Genomic DNA, 17961 nt, shown 5'->3' on the forward strand with positions numbered 1-17961 from the left:
TGCTGAAGACTCATTGTGAATTATTGTGGTTTAAATCTAAAATTCTTCAAGTTACCTGAGCATAAAGATACAAGGAAACACATCTTGGTAACTTCAGAAGTCAATAATGATCCAGAAAAGCAATTTATTTGAAAATGTCTGTTGAGCCTTAGTAGTTTTCACATGAAGAATCATGGTTTCTGTTACATTTCACTAAGTCCAAGGAGTGTTCTAACAGAACCTGCAAGAAATTCTTTCATACTACTTGAAACTGGAGATGCAGAGAGCTTGTGGGATCCCTGACAGAGGAGCAGTCTGTCGAGACAGTGGCTGCAAAAGTGAAGTTTTGGTTTGTTGGTGGTGATAATGATGATGATTGTCATTGTCGTCGTCATTATTTTTGTTAATATTATTGTTATTGCTGGTAAGTAGAGTCAAAGGTTCTTGTAATTCATTGGAAATTAAAGGAAAATATTTTATGTTTATTTTATTGTGTGGCAAATAGAGGCATTAACCACCAAACACCCTAAAAGTTTTACCGTCATACTTGCCAAATTTAGTTCAATCTGTGACTGCTTGCTGCTGTTACAGTTTCAAAGAGGTTGATTTAAATGTGTTGTATCAAAATTACACAGAGATCAAGAGAAACGTCGCTGTCATGTGCTACTATACTCAGTTAGCCAACATAAAAATGCAAAACTGTATGTGAGCAAGATATATGGGAATAATTAGGTATTTAATAAATTAGATAAAGTTTTTGAGGTATTTTACAGTTGCAGGTAGGCCATGCTACCAGAATCTATTGTGGTGGACAGGTGAGAAACACCTCCTAGCATAAATAGTCACTCTTCAATGGAAGGAAAGAAACCTCTCTCTGATGCTGTCTTACTTTTTGAAAAACAACCAGCAAATCCAAAGTATCCTCCATGGCTAATACTAAATTTGTATCAACAGGAGCTGTATAGTGCTTTTCTGTTGTGATTTCTGTTACAGAAGAACTGCCTCATCGTTCTACATCTTTTGGCTGTTTGAATTTCCTGGGGTTTTCTTTTCATTACTTCTTCTCCCCACAGCTTGTACTCTCACAGATTCCTTAAATGGCATTTCAATTTTCCTTTAGTTCATAAAGAAGAATTTGTGCCATATAGACAATTACTTTCAGACTCATGACAGGGGTTTTAGCCTTGTGAGCCCCTATTCACACAATTTCATTTCTTGATCTGTCATGCTATCAATATTTTCCTTTGATAAACCCTTTCGACAGCGGGCATATCTATACTGTTTAGTTTGTCAGTTGTATTTAAAACACAAATCCATAAGCACTATTACAAAATTATCAAGCAGACCATACTTTATAACCTGTACTCTAACAATAGAGTAATTTCTGCTGTTATAGTTTGCATGTATAACATGGCAATTCAATGAACTCTGAAAGCTGGAAGGGATAAACATGAAATGACTGCAGTCATGTCTGAAGAAGTGATAAAACACTCCCACAGGCAGGCAGGCAGAAACATGCTCAAACAAGGTAAGGAAAGTGTCTACCACTTAGTTTGCACTCACAGTATTATATAGTATGCATTTTAGCCATTACAAAGTAAAAAAATTCTCCCAGAATTTCTGAGCATACCTGAAAGATCATCAGCGAGAGAACACTACGTAAAATGTCAAACATGAAGAAAGGAGATATTCTTCTCCTTCTCACTTTGTTCTCTGCCACAGCAAGCATCCTGCATTTGATCCACAATTTGTAAAGCTCCTTTGACATCTTGGTTGTGAATACTAGCTGTGAACATCAAGACACAAATTAATACCCTCAAGGTCAGGCAGCTGTGGGGACAACTCATACACTGTTATTACTTACCTGCAGAGTAGTGTTCTAAAAAAAATCCTTGCTCTGCAGACAATGTGTGTAAGCAAGTCATTTTAATTTCTTTTCCAATCTAACATTTCTAACGCTGCTTGCTGTGTTACACTTGAGCCTAAAACTGCCTCATTCACTAAAGGATTTTTCAGTCACTCTGGCCACACTTTGAACAAGGTCCCCAGGCTGAATAGCTGCAGAACTTACCCTGGCTTCTCAGTAATGAATTCATTCACCTCATTCATACGCAAGTCATGCATAAGTACCACAACTTTAAAGTAAGACCAAAACCAATCTTTTTAAATCAAGTGAATGTACAGTAGACTTGAACTGAAGAAGCTGGCACAGAATTCACAAAGGATTTGCTGTGTTAGTGAATAAGCTGCACACACTGCAGTTAGAGAAAATTCCTTTCACTGTTCCAATCTAATTCTCTTTCGCACTTATAAAATCATATCAGTCATTGCTGTCACTTGGGCAGAGGGATGAGGAGCTGACATCCAACTGTATCCTTTCAGATGGGGACCTTTGAGGAGGCCTCAAAGGTAGTGCAGCCACAGGTGTAAGGACATCTTGCTCCTGGTTTGTAGTAGTGTAAGAGCTGTTGGTTTGGCCTCGACCTGCTCCCCTTCCTACTCCATCCCTCCAGCTAGCCCTGTCGGCTTCAGGTTGAACTGCCTTGCCCCATAGCAGAGGGTCGAGCACAACGGCGGGGAGGAGGCAACAGGTTTCCAGCCCCCGAGAATAAAGAGAGTCCAGAGGGCTGAAGGTCTCCAAGGCTCAGTTTATTGCAGGTGAAGCGGGAGCAAGAACATCGAAGGACCCTCGGGCAATTGGAGACACGAGGAGGTCAGCGCCAGACACGGAGGTCTCACTCTAAGCAACCACGAGGCACCCAAGAGCCCAGACAACAGGGAACAGGGGTTCTTATACTGGGATACGGGGTTTCCCAGGGAGGGACAGCAGGGGCGGAGCCAACGGGCTCCGGTACAGAGCAGATTGACAAGCCAGGGAGCAAATCATACGCGACAAGGGAGGGGCCACATAGTAACCAATGAGAAAGCGGTAGTAACAGAACTTTCTAGGAGGGAGCAGCAACAGGGGAGGGAAATGGGCGGGGTAACCAAACTTTAAACCAATACACTAATAACAAACTTTCTGGGGGAGGAGTGCGGCAGCTTAGACATCATCCTCAGAGCCCCAAGAGAATACGTCCTCTCCTTTGAGGAGCTGAGCCGCATTCATGGCTGGAGCTTGGGACTCTGGATCGGCCATTTTGGGCCGTTGCACCTCCACACTTGCTTGCCCTCTAACCTGGACGTTAAAGTGGCAAATTAGCCCTTTTTTTGGGAGTCTCCCAAAAAGTTGTGAATGTATCCTTGCAACATCTGTCCAGCACGCTGGATTTGAGCTGAGCAATCTGCCTTGTGGGTAACCTGGGCCTGGAGCAAAACAGACAGTAACATGAGGAGGATCTCTGCAACCAGCATGCTGAATTGCTATCAAGCCTAGAGTTTTCCCATTTTTTATTTCTAGGGGAGAGAAATTTAAAGGGAAAATTGTTGGAAGTAGATAGGAAAATGATGCCACTATGGACAGTCCAAAGCTGGCATTACACGTTTTATATTTGGCCTTTCTGCTGCGAGCCATTTTGCTATTTCATGTGCCACAAGGTGCTTTGTAATGGTCAGATCCATCAAGTGTATTAACAGTGATTGTGGCATAAATAGTCATTCAAAGCCATTCCGCTCTGCACTAGACATACAACTGAATATACCTGTTTGAAATGCATCTTTCCTCTTTTTATTGCTGTCAGTGGTTTAGAATGAAAATAATTTAAATTGAAAAATCAATGACATGAGTCCTAGATCATTCCTTTGTACCTCTCATAAAACTGTAGAATGGGGCACCTCACTGTTTTGCCATGCATTCATATTGGGCTATGTATGACTATTCTTAAAAGAACTTGTGAAGAAAATTCAGATGTCTGAGTGCCTTTGTCACTGTAGATATTAATGCACCAGGCAACAGCAGTGCTTTACTTTAAATGTAATTTTTTGAAGAGTTTTAACTTCTTGACCTCGTAAGAATTTAATTCTGCAGTTTGGGGTTTGTGCTTTGTAGGAGACACTCTTGTCCAGTTTTTATTTCACAGGCAAAGCTATCTCCTTGAAAAAACTCTCAACTGAGGTCACCAACAAGGCATTTGAAAATGATGCTTGTGTAGTCCATTCCACATGTACAAGTGTTGCCTTGCTGCATATTACAAAAATCCTCTAATATGTTTCTCAGCAACACATTTTTTTTATCTCAAGTGTAGTGCCTCACATATTTAAACAACTGCTTGAACAAATACTGGAATGGAAAGTCATTGTCATTCTGATGAGATACAGCAGTGTCTGTGTGGCTTTTGTTCATCAGAAGTGCCAGTGTTGCCAGGAGACTCTGAGGGAAGATGTCAAAAGGCAACAAACTGAAAGGACAGACTATCTGGACTGTCCTGAAATCTGCCTCTTGCATGCTAACAAATTTAGCCAGTGATTCTTTCCTCACTGACTTCAACAAGAAAAAAATTGGGCTGCTAGTTTCACTTAGGGACAAATTGGGAAGGATCCCATGAGGCATTGTTAAATTTCTGACACCAAAGAAGCAGCTAAGCTATCTCTGCTACCAATAGCTTTTACACTTTCTTTGGTTGTATCTAAATCACCCTTCCAAGAAGCTTATAAATGCTGCTTTCCTTCTGAACAGACTCTGCTGTGTGGTGTTTTCCTGAAGCATGAACCTTAGAAAGTGTAGCTGTAAGACCTTCTTAAATTGTGCAGATATCGATCAGGTTTGATTGTTGTAACAGGACACCGTTCAGGTTCTGACGCTGTGCCTTCACCTTAACGTGCAGGCACACCAGCCTCTCCAAGGACACAGTGACATTACAAACAAAATTACCCAAATTCAGATGAGAAATATGATAGAAATTTACCTGATAGCAGCATAACTCTTACTACAACTTTCATAAAGATACATGTGACAGCACCTTTGACTGAAAGAGGACTACTAGATTTCATTATCAAAGTGACACCCAGAGCTCAGAGGCAGCCAGCTGTTTTTGTCATTGATGCTGGTGAATCACAGTATAAATCAGTGCTCCAGATGGCCTTCCTTGCAGCTGGCACTCAGCAGGGCCACGGAGAGGATGTGCCCAGCTGTTCTGTCATAGCCACTGATTTATATTCGACTGTCTGTACTGTGGATCCTCTTTCATTTTCTCTTTACCTACAACTCATTTCCTCCATGTTAAATCTCTCTGCCTTCATGTGCTGCTCTGTTGCACGCTCACACAAAGAAGCCCTTGCAAGCCACTTAAATGAGGTCTCCCTGCCCAAACCTTGACTGCAGATCTCACACCCAGACCTGCCCCAGCCCCACACAAGGTCCCACAGCCTGGTCCTTGCAGGGTCTGCAGCCCCCACAGCCACCACATCTCTCTTCTGTGCCGGCACAGCCAAGTTTCACACTTACTAGATGTGGAGCATCCTCATGGCTTCGTCCCCTCCCAGAAAAGGAACTCCTAATTGCTGGTGCCACTGCACTCCGTGCTTTCTGCTGAAGGCAGCTGTGAGCAAAGGCAGCCCAGAGCTTGGGTTCTTGACAGGTTGGTTGCCCCTGCAGTCAGCAGCCATCACAGACCTGACTCACTCCTCACTCATCTGTGCCTGCAGCAGGAATAACCTTGGCATTTGTGCACCTCTGTCACGGGCTGTGGGCTGAGGGAGAGTGTGATGAGCATGCTGTGCCAGCCCCAGGCTTCCAGGCAATCGAGGGCTCTTCTTCTGCAGCTTATTTATGAGTGGTGAGGGGTGGACACCATGCAGTGTTGTCAGTGTCATCAAAACAAATTTCAGAAATAGACTACAAATATTACTGGATGATGCCTTCACGATTACACTGTTTGCTTGGTGGGAAGGCACCATTCTTTGTTTTGATCATAAGAAAGTTGGGCTTTTTTTGTTTTTTCAGCGAGAATCCACATGTTTCTTCATCTTCTGTGGAGAAAATACAGTCTAAGGTACAAGATGCTTACTGCAGATGGAGTAAAAATGTTTAAGAACACAGAAAATAAGAAAAAAATCCTAGATGAAAATAATACCAGTACTACCATGTTTTTAGCTCTGTTTCCTATAGTTGGTAGAATAAAGCAAATCTATTCATTTGAATGAGAGAGGGAGAACAAATCAGTTGTTAAAGGTGGCAATAATTACCCTCTATTTAAATATAGTATTAGCATTCAAGAGGGTGATTCATTAGTATGTGTCTCTCATTCATCAAAAAGAATAAACAATCACGGCTTCAAAACAGAATGTCATCATAAAGCTTCCTCTAAATTTCATTGAAAGCAGTAGAAAGATTCATTCTGCTTGCTGAGCTTTGTGTCAAACTTTGTAATAAAAAAATAACAGTTTTTAGACTTCCTACTATGTGCTATTCAAGCCTTTTTATACAGTTTATGCAATATGAAAAAATTACATTCTCAATGTGACAAAACATCACAATGTTCACATTGGGGCCATTCACTGACACTTTTAATAACTTGTTCCATATATGCATAAGAGTGTAAGATTTGGTGGTGCTTAATATGTGGGTTTGAGACATTCAAAGTAGGTATGGAAGCTGGTACAGCACATTTAAAAGAAATGCTTTTTTCTCAGTCTTAATTGAAAATATAATTCAGAGAAATGCAGAAGTGTGTGTGTACAATATAGACTGGTAGCTATATAGTGTTGTATTTGAAATTAAAATTAGAACATACCTTCATGATAATTGCTAGGCAATCACTAAACAACCATACTATCTAGAATGCTAAGTCTTGAAATGAATGTTAAGTTTTGAAATGAATATTCTGTACACTCTTGTTGTTTGTATGTCATGGCTGTATAAAACAAGGGACTACACTTCTACTGCTCTGTCAATAAATTCCGTTTCTGCATGCAGAATTCCAAGGCTCCAGGATGCTTAGAAGTTGCAATTCTTTTTGGTGAAAGACTTAAATATTAATGTATGGCGTGACAGAAATTTCATAAGATACTTTAGAGAACTGCCATACTGCCTGAAAACCATCTGAAGCTAAAATGCATGTGAAATTTAACTTACAAAATGTCAGTGTAACTTCCTGTAGAAAGTGGGGCAGAACTATGTACTGGGCATCTGGAATTTAAGATCCTTCTTTTACAGGCTCAGCTATTATGATTGCTGGATGGTTACTAGCCCCTCGTAAATGTGAACATTTTCAGGAACTGTGATTGCACACGGCAAAATTTATTAGTATCGGAGGCCAAATTACAAAGTTAACAGAGGAAAGAACAGCTTTGAAATTCAGAGTCTCAGATTGCTCCGAGGTCACAAAAATAAGTAAACCATAGCCCAGCCACGACTCTAAAGGAGTTTTTGTGCCTCGTTTCTTGCAGCCCCAGCTATATTTAGAAATTAAATATGGAAGGAAAACATTTTGTCAGTATAGACCTCAGGGTATGTCTGCATCATGCAAAACAGCATGTCCTGGGCAAATGTGGCATAAACTAACTTCAGAAATGACTTGTGCAGTCCCTTCAGATCAGGACTGTGCCAAAGCTCATGAACATTCTGCTGTGCTCTTTTGGCAGTCCACCAGGCACTGAGCTGGCAGCTGGAGCCCTGTGCTCTGTACTACTGCCCTTCAGAGTCACACCCAAAAGGCATCCACTGCCTTAAACATCTACAGCTGAAGAGGTAAAACCTCATTTTTTTAGTTCTGCCAATGCTTTCAAGGGCAAAGGGTGTTATTACCATGCTCCATTTTTAGTACATTTACTGCACAGTCAGTTAATTACAATGACTCATTGATAGTTCAGGGTGAGATGGGCACAATTAATGGAAAACATATTTTATGTGGCTTCATATCTCAATTATTTCATAAAACCCTAGCCATTTACTGAGTGATGTCAGTATGATGAACTGAATGTGGTGCACAAAACAGTCAATGCCAGTTTCTTACATGCTCAGGAATGTTTAAGACTGCACTGTGAGAAGAATAAAGGAAAAAAAAGGGAAAACTGTTCATCAAAAAAGAAACCAAAACTTGTTAATTTAAATTCACATCTTGAAACTAAAGCTTGAAAGCTTATGTTATGCTGGGCTACATAGAAAAATGTAATATATGAAAAAATTTAACTAAATTTGCTGGCTGAAGTACACGTTAGTATCAGATAACCTGCTATAATGATTATTTTTCCCTGAATCCCCAAGGACACACATTAGTTTTCTAAATAATCTATTAAAAATACGTTATAAAACCAGATTTCTGGAAACAAGCAGAAAATGAGAAACCTATTTTATTTGGTTTATGGTCTGTTATGGACCTTTTCATTCTTAAAATCCAGATCAAGAAGAAATTTTACATTGCAGGAATGCATACCTTTAAGCATCGTGCTAGACCCTAAACCAGAGAAAGATTAAGAAGCAACTGCAAGAGTACATACTGTCACACTGGAAGAAGAGGGATGACTTCAGCAGCATGGAACAAGGCATGAGCTGCCGGGATGAGGACAGGAAAAGAGTCCTAAGCTACCACAGATGCTGACTTTATAGCACTTTTTAAGTATTACTCAGAGGGTTATTTAAATATTCACTGCAGTTCACCCGTGCATCTCACCAGTCTCTCACCATTTGCTCCATTTTTTCTTTCCTTTTTGATCCTTGCTGCTTTCAAAGCTCACAGTTTCTTTTATCCCCTGCATTCCAGTTTCCCTTTTCAAACACTAACAGGCTCTAAACGTCACCTGAAAACCTTCCTGTGGCTCTTGCTCAATGCCTGAGCTGGCACTGTCCCAAAACTGAGTTTATTCCATCTGTGCTTTCTGCCACCATATCCCTTTTCCATGCAGTTGCCTTCTTTACTTTCTTCATCCCTTTCACATTTTGTCCTGAACCCTTCTCTGTGAGTTTTTGGACTGCATGCTCCATCTCTAACATGATTCTTAATTGCTGTTTCTGACGAGTTGAGACATTCATGACATTTCAGCTTCTTCTTTGCTGTCATTCCTAGATCACTGTCACATACACTGACATGGAGCTGACCTTAATTTTTTTCATGCAGAAAATAATTTTGGCACTGAGCATCTCCATCTCTTTCCCTACCTTGGCATCCCTGGATTGTCACACCTTCTTAAAGCAGCAGCCTCAAAGCCATTTTCCTCCATTTGCTCTCATATAAAATGTACCCAGCCATCAACCTGTTTTCTGGAGCTAAGCCATTCAGTTTCCTGGACTTTTGTCTTTTCTGATAGTCTGTTGAACTCATCTATGATGCCAGCCTTCAAGTCAATGACCAGTCCATCCCCTGGTCTGCACATTATCTCGTCCTCTTATTTTAAAATAAGGATGAGTCTTGGATCTAAACCCACCCTAAAAAAGCAATTCTTTGATTGGGCTTCATAATGTGCTATTTTAACTGATCTTTTGCTGCAGTTCTCCATTCTAATAATCCTTGCAAAGCTTACTTTTACAAACCTTTACTTCCAAAAGTAAGATGGAATGAATTGCACAGCTCACTTTAACCACAGAATGTAAGATAACAGGAAGGAAGATTGGATTATGCTTTGCAGTAATTGGAGTTGAAATATTTTCGAAACTCTTGATCATGAGTTAAGGATTTTACAAACAGAAAACTGTCCTGGTATTTTTATTCAAGAATGTCTAAAGGAACTTAGTTACAGGAGGACATCTGCCCTCTCATTTCTGTATTATCACAGCTGCTAAATCTTTCAAAAAGCTTATCTAGGATGACCTTGACTGTGCATTGATAGACAAGATAAATGTTGTAATTCTCTGTGAAAGATCAAAGAAAACAAAAGCACTGCATTTTGACTTCTTCTGTTTCCCATTACTGGTATAAGAGAAATAGTGTCTGAATCCAGTCTCTAGCTTGCACAGGTGAGAAAGCAATCATGGCAATGATTTTAAGGGAGAACTTTAATAATTTTCTGCCAATGGAAGCAAAATAAGTGATTCAGATGGAAAACATGAAAATGCTGAATGATCTGGCAAGCCTGCAGAATGTCTGTGACCAGGTAGGAGACCCAAGTGTAGCTCTAAAAACATTGTCTGTTCTGCTGAAAATAAGTATAAAAGACATTATTTCTGCCCTTTTCATAAGTACCATTTTGTGAATCAGCTCTATTTTTTAGAGGAGATGGATGTTCCTATGCACCTAAAACAGTAGGTCTTTTTCAGACATAAGGGACTCATTGATTCCAGTGACTGTCTGGAGCTAAGTAATTTCTCACAGGAACAGATGGCCCAAGCACCAGTCAGGTCATTATCTTCAAGTGTCTTGTTCTGACATTGATAACAGAGGCATTCGACTTCTCCATGTGTGGCTTGTGATATTTGTCCTTGTGGCTTTAAATGAACGTTTGTGTTTCTGAGATCTAATCAGGGATCAGCTTTGCTGACAAACTTACTGTGGATAAGTACATTACCAATGAAGTTGAAGTAGCACTGTTTTTATTTATATACACACTGATCAGCCTAAAAATTTGTCCCTTCAAAACCACCAGTATTAAATTCTGATCAGCCTTTGATGGAGAAAGGATTATGTGTCAACAACAACCCTATTCAAGGGGGAGCTTTGGGTGTGCAGCTCTGTGTCTGCTTGGGGTCCTGTATCTCACTGTATCTTCTGTGACTGGAGTTAAGGCTCTGTCTTGATCACCCTCTTGAACTTATTTAACCTTTGTTAAAGCTTCCTAAAGCTTGCCAAGGCAAGCAGAGTTAAAGCTCAATTAAAAGCTGCATTAAAGGTTTTGGCTTATAATGACTTTTGACAGACAATCTCAGCAATTAGTTTTCAAACAGGAAGAAAGCTGAATCTTATTGAGTATCTGCTTTGAAAATGATAATTATAACAGTGTCACCTGCTGGGTAACTTGCAGCCATCAAGATTATTAATTTCCCATCCTTTTCCTGAAAGATGGGCTCCTCTCTCATCTCAGAGGGGCATATAATTTTGTATTTCATTACAAATTTAATATGCATCTTGAAATGATTTCTGAAGACCTTTCATAACAATCTATACATTTTGCATACAAAATATTTTCAATTGGTCTCAAAACTCTAATAAAAAACTCTAACGAACTGAAGCTCACAAACTTAATAAACATGAACTTTTTGGTTTGCAGAGGACAGTTATATAAAGAAAAGTTTAGCAATTTGATAAAAATCCCAAATTCAATTCTCAGTCCCATTTTTTATGCTTTAACTATTCTTCCCAGTCCTGATCACTGTGATTTCACAGGCTATGCACTTTTTTGATGACGTTTCAATTTTTGTCCTTCTGAAATATTGTATTACTAGCAGAAAATAAGATACACGAGTATGTTGTTTAATGCTTAGTTCCTAGGAAGTCAAACCCTTAAAAATTGGTATGTCTAAGAACAAAAGAGAATATAGAGAAAGAATGAGTTTTAGAAAGCCTCTTGAGACAACTGAAAGATAATCATTATCATCATCATAATTTTGAAGAGATAAACCACTCTTTGGTTCCTCATAATCTCCTGCAAGAAATAACCATTTTACAGAATACACTTTCTCATAATTCTTCATTAACTCCGAAAAGTTCTCCAAAATGTGATAAAATATCATGCCAGAAAAAACTATATGCCCCTTATCTGATCTCTGTGAAAGGGCCTGATTTTACAATGCTGTCCTTGTCAAGGGTCCAAACATTCAGACTGCTTGGCAGAAGAGTGCTGTCTCTTCTCAGTTCAGTATGGAGAACACAAATTTCCACATTAATAAGAGATTTAAGATCTATAAGGTATCAATTAAATTGTGGTAACAGGTTTTATACAGCACTAGGCCATTATATTTGTTTAGTTTATCAGCTTTCCTTCCCTCATGAATTAGTATAAAAGACCCAAACCCTACAGATGATGGTATTATTTAATTTATTCAGCACTACAAAAAACCACGCTTCCATGTAATTTACATGCAATAAAATTTTTTCACACAAGAAAAGTCAGTTTCTAGTCCAATTAGTGGTTAACAGTGTATCTAAAAAGAGGAGGAAGAGCCTTAAATGTCCTTTCCAGACTAGAAGTGCCATCTGTAAAATGCAGATGTCCCTTGTGGTAATTAGTTAGCACCCTGAAGGAAGAAGCTTGATCATCCCTACATAATTAAGTTAACTATGGCTACAAATGTAATTAACGGCCTGAATATCTTCCTGTATTTGGGGGAAAAGAAAAAAGGACAAAGAAAAAAAGAAAAAGAGAAAAAAAAAGGAAAAAGGAGGAGAAACACTATAAACCAGTGATCTCCCCAGGCTGATTGCACTGTACATAGCATAGAATCATAGGATCCTAGAATCACTTGGGTTGTAAAAGACCTTTAAAGTAAAGTCACAATCATCAGCCTGTTAAGTCCACCACAAAATTGTGTCCCAATGTGCCACATCTATGGACGTTTTGAGCACCTCAAGGAATGGTGACACCATCTCTTCCCTGGCAGCCTGGTCGAGTGTTTGACTACTCTTTCCAGCTTCAAAACAAACCTAGTGGATTGCACTAAGGAAATAAAGTGGAAAGAGACAAGATTTTTCTTGGTTGCCTGTACTACATCCAGTTCCTTGGTAGCTGGGGCAAGAAAATTAATATCATTATAATAATTACTTATGTGGAGCTTAATTTTAAGATAGCAAGTAGTAAAATCCCTATTAGAGGAGCTGCAAGTTATTTAATAGTAATAACTTCAGACATGTAAATACCATGCTGCTTCTGAGGTCACTTATTGGTCAAAAAGCGTTTGCCAAAACTATTTTAAATTATCTAACCCTGGACATTGACCAGCTGCAGGAGTCTTCTCTAAAAATATTTTGCTAATACACATTTACTAGTGAAAGCTCCTTTTGATACATTATCTTCATAGAAAGAAATAAAATAAAGTAGCCAAGCTTTCCAAATATTTATAAAAATAGGATCCAGTTATGATTGTTCCATGATCACATCAGAAACTGTTGAATTTTGAAGTTGTCTTTCAGGTAGGAACAGTGTACTGACTATATTGCAGCTGATGGGTTCTAATTTTCTAACATGATTTTAGTTTTCAAAGGAAGCTAAAAACCCCTGAGAACAGGCAAGCTGCTTGCTTTAGTTTAGCAAGGTTTCTTCTCATCAAAGTCTGATTTGATTCATCCATCTTCATACTGCAAACAAACATAATTGATGCCATAAAAAATATTCCATTTCTATTAAAAAAAAAAAAAAAGTTCCCTTGCCTTCAGGGAGCAAAACAGAATATCTACCCCTTTGTAAAGAAAATCTTTGTTCATCTTTGATTTTAAATTACTGGAAAAATTCTTCTGAGTCATCATGTTTAAGAGATCATTCTTCCTGAATGTGTTGGTTTGAAAACAAACCAGTGGGAGATCACAAGTCAAGATTGAAATTAAAAATAAGTGAAATAATACAAGGAAAAAGCACTGACAAAGTCAGATACAACCTAACACCCTGTTACGGTGGTGGTAGCAGTCCGACTGAAGTAGTCTAGTTGAAGCGGTGATCCTGTGAAGGTCTAGTCTCCAGCTGAAGATCCAGTGGTAGCTCTGGTCTTCTGGGAACCCAGTAGACAGGGCTAGCTCAGGCAGTTCCAAGGCCAGGTTATATCCAGGTGGGAACACCTGGTTCCTCCCTCCTGGGCAGAGCATCCCACAATGGGATGAGATAAGTCCATGAGTCACATGGTGGGTCCCTGATGGCCCATTGCCTGTCATGTGGGGTGGGTCATTAGCAGCTGGTAACAGCTAACGGATGGCCCATTGCCTGTCATCCGGAGTGGGTCATTAGCAGGTGATAGCAGCTAACGGCCCACAGCTGGTGGTAATAGAAAACTACATCTATATTGCAACCCAGGACATTATCCACCTCTTATTCTATTACCAACTACACAGTTTTCACTTAAGATAAGGTCTCCTTGTGGTACACAACGGGTTTCCCCATTTGCCTGCATCACCTACTAAGTATAACCAGGTCTTTGGGCAAAAACTACTCCACGGATGGGTTTGCCTTTGCCTGAGGTGGGACTAATTTAAACAGTCTTTCTTAAAAAACCTCTTACGTGTACTACAGGGACTTTATCTCCATTCACTGTGTGCAAAGGTTCGGACTCGGCAGGACCAGCTTGATTGATAGAACCCCTTGTGTTAACCATTTAGGTGGCTTTTGCTAAGTTCAGTTCTCAATTTTTGAAGGTTCCCCCGCCAAGTGCTTTTAAAGTTGTTTTAAGTAGTTCGTTGCACCGTTCAACTTTCCTGGCAGTTGGTGTATGATAGGGGATGTGGTATATCTATTTAATTCCGTGTTTTCTAGCTCAGGTGCTTATGAGGCCATTCTTGAAATGGGTTCCATTGTCAGACTCGATTCTCTTGGGGGTATCATGTCTCCACAGGACTTGCTTTTCTAGACTCAAGATGGTGTTTTGGGCAGTAGCATGAGGCACAGGGTAGGTCTCTAACCATCCCGTGGTTGCTTCTACCATGGTCAACATGTAGCGCTTTTCTTGGCGGGTTTGGGGAAGTGTGATGTAGTCAACTTGCCATACTTCTCTATACCTGTACTTTGACTATCGTCTACCATACCACAGAGGCTTCACCCGCTTGGCCTGTTTGATTGCAGCGCAAGTCTCACAGCTGTGGATGACCTGTGAGATGTTGTCCATGGTCAAGTCCATCCCTCGGTCACGAGCCCACCTGTATGTCGCATTTCTCCCTTGATGACCAGAGGCATCATGGGCCTAACGAGCTAGAAATAATTTTCCTTTGTGCTGCCAGTTTAGATTTACCTGTGACACTTCTACCTTGGCAGCTCGGTCTACCTGCTCGTTGTTACGATGCTCTTCATTAGCTTGACTCTTAGGTACATGTGCATTTACGTGTCAAACTTTCACGGTTAGCTTTTCTGCCCGGGCGGCGATGTCTTGCTAAATCTCAGCGGCTCAGATGGGTTTTCTTCTGCGCTGCCAGTTAGTCTTTCTTTAGCAATCTAACTATCTTCATAGCGCGCTGGCTACTATCCAGGAGTCAGTGTAGAGATAAAGCTTTGGCTATTCTTTTCGTTCGGCAATGGTCTGTGTTGAGACATTGACTGCTCTTTTGGTTCTTTTTCTCTTGCTTGCTGACTTGTTTCTTTTCTCCTCTTTTTCGAGAAGACGCTGTACAACACCAAGTATTGTTCTGTTTCTCAGCATGAGGTACACTGTGCTGGTCGCAGAGAAGAAAGAAAACAGAACTAACAGGAAGATTATGCCATTCTTAGCATCTAGAGAGAACTCAATATTGTCAAAGATGGCTGTGCCTGGCCTGAAATGCTGGAAGAAACCGCTCTCTCCTCCTAGCCCCAGAGGGTGGGTGCGATTGCTGAGGAGGTCCCAGACGGAGCAGCTCAGGTTAGGCCAGGCAGACAAAGTCGAGTAAATATACCGAATGGTGTTCATCGCCTCACAGGTTACTATGCAATAGGCATAATAAACCAATAGAGCAATTTTCATGCCATGCCCTGATCGTAACAAGAGCAATACGACGGGCAGATAGTTTCTCATTTGAGGAAAGATATAGAGAGCGAGATAAAGCACCCATATAGATAAGCTGAGCATCATGGTGATAGGATTTCTGAGTTTCCCCAGGTCAAGCCCCACGTTGGGCACCAAAATATGTGTTGGTTTGAAAACAAACCAGTGGGAGATCACAAGTCAAGATTGAAATTAAAAATAAGTGAAATAATACAAGGAAAAAGCACTGACAAAGTCAGATACAACCTAACACCCTGTTAGGGTGGTGGTAGCAGTCCGACTGAAGTAGTCCAGTTGAAGCGGTGATCCTGTGAAGGTCTAGTCTCCAGCTGAAGATCCAGTGGTAGCTCTGGTCCTCTGGGAACCCAGTAGACAGGGCTAGCTCAGGCAGTTCCAGGGCCAGGTTATATCCAGGTGGGAACACCTGGTTCCTCCCTCCTGGGCAGAGCATCCCACAATGGGATGAGATAAGTCCATGAGTCACATGGTGGGTCCCTGATGGCCCATTGCCTGTCATGTGGGGTGGATCATTAGCAGCTGGTAACAGCTAACGGATGGCCCATTGCCTGTCATCCGGAGTGGGTCATTAGCAGGTGATAACAGCTAACGGCCCACAGCTGGTGGTAATAGAATACTTAACTACATCTATATTGCAACCCAGGACACTGAAATATCATAATACAAATTAAAGCACACTCCATGAAGCAAGTGGAAGGTTAAATTACCTTACCACTGATGACAGTTTACTTCAATGAGCAATTGTGTAGCATGGAATTTAATGGAGAATTTTTGTTTTGCTTTGTTTTGTTTTGTTTTTTGGGGTTGTGTTTTGTAGTTGTCGTTGTTTGATGTTTTTTGGGGGATTTTTGTTTAGTTTGCGGTTTTTGTTTGTTTTACAGAAATACCACAAGTAAATACCTTCAGATCTAGGAGAAATACTATTGAATTTTAGTCTGCTTGTAGATTTCCAGTACACAATAATTTTTGCTTCACTACCCTGAAGTAATCTAAAAAAAGTAAAGATCAGAGCTTTATGGATATGGTTAAGTGCTCATCCTGGGCAAATTAAATTAAACCTCTGGCATATGACGAAAAGTTTGTTTCACCTAACTGAGCATCTAATGAGTATGGATGAATTTAAGCTACTCACAGAAATTTTGTTTTTTGAAGCTTTACTGATTAGCATCCATTCAGATGGAGAAAGAAACACATTGCATTTATGTACACAAAAGGTTTCATTTGAAATTATACTGTCTTGTATTGATAACTGCAGTTATTACCAGAATACACTGGCTCACTTTTCCTTTTGATTCTTACAAGTGCTTCTTCTTTCTGTGGGCTTTTCTGTATGATAGTGTGTACATTCACTAGGAAGCTGTACTCTTCATAAGCTTTTACTCTGATCAAACTAGCATGTTCATTTTTTTCCCCTAGAATATGCACCTGGAAACTAGATACAGATTTTTTACCATTAAAATGTCAAACAACCAGGGGAAGAAGTGGATAAAATTTTGGACTCTTTTGAGATTACTGAAAGCTTTATACCTTTGACCTTGCTCCATTTGATGGTGTTCCTGCGTGAATTCTTCATCTTACCAGCATTGGAAAGCCTGAGATGGGCACTTTATTCTTTTTTTACTCATTATTACACATGAATAAAGTTCTGGACCCATCTTGTCTTTTGGGTTAGGATAAAAGAAGAAATTCTTGTAAAGTATAAAGTCAAATATATTTATACTAGAAATCTTCTCATTTTTGTGGAAACCCACAGGCTTTTAGACAAAGGATTTTGAATGAAGAGATGGTGTCCAAAGAAAGTTCACAGACAGTTTTTCACTCCACACGGCTTGGTCACAGTTCCGTTACTAGGAGCTCATGTGGTTATCTACACTTGTTTCCTTCAATTGCACATTTAAAAGTCCCCCCAAAAACTTCTTGTAGAGCAAAAATCTGATTTGACCATGGTTTTTTGAAGCTTGCACCAGCTTTTTCCTTTCAAAACACTTTGTTCTGCCTTCCCTTTCTTTTTAAATCACTGCACTTTGTGATCCTGCCTACATCCAGACCCTAACCCCTTCTTGCATTACCCTACTGCTTTTATTTGTTCAGGCTTTTCTAACTATTTCCTTTGTCTAGACCTAGATGCTTTCATTTAATGCCTTTATACCATTTATCCATTTATCCCATGACTACACTGAATTTGAAGATGTAATTGATGTACACAGAGGCATGCCCATACAAGCCTTAATCCACCTGATTCTTTTATGAGATTTTTCCCTTCGGTGCAAACCTGTCAGTCATTTGAATGACCTACTCAGGATGTGAGCCTCTTAACCCTGAAATCTGTGCCTACTTCTCCCCTATACTGCTTCAAAATTGCTGGTTTAGTGCTAGCACAGATATACATCCCAAAGTGTGCCAGTCATCTTAATTCTGGCAGCACAGATCCATCTATATGCATTTTTAACCCAGACAAATATGTGCCTTATTTCACTGGAATGGTTGTATTCCTCACCCACAGA

The 17961-nt window shown here is 40.0% G+C and overlaps 1 long non-coding RNA gene across 2 annotated transcripts in view; it reads left to right on the forward strand.

Annotated features, from left to right (window-relative positions):
• The first annotated feature begins 2771 nt into the window (after positions 1–2771).
• Positions 2772–17961, forward strand: part of LOC146424355 (uncharacterized) — a 32126-nt gene continuing 16936 nt past the window's right edge. The window contains exons 1-3 of one of the 2 annotated variants that reach the window (XR_014846790.1): positions 2772–2890; positions 5861–5909; positions 7501–7606. This is a non-coding gene — a long non-coding RNA (uncharacterized LOC146424355). The remainder of the gene's footprint in view (positions 2891–5860; positions 5910–7500; positions 7607–17961) is intronic. The other variant, XR_014846789.1, reaches the window with a different exon arrangement.

Source organism: Lichenostomus cassidix, chromosome Z (genome assembly GCF_008360975.1).
Source record: "Lichenostomus cassidix isolate B80296 chromosome Z, HeHo_3.0, whole genome shotgun sequence".
NCBI classification, from domain to species: Eukaryota; Metazoa; Chordata; class Aves; order Passeriformes; family Meliphagidae; genus Lichenostomus; species Lichenostomus cassidix.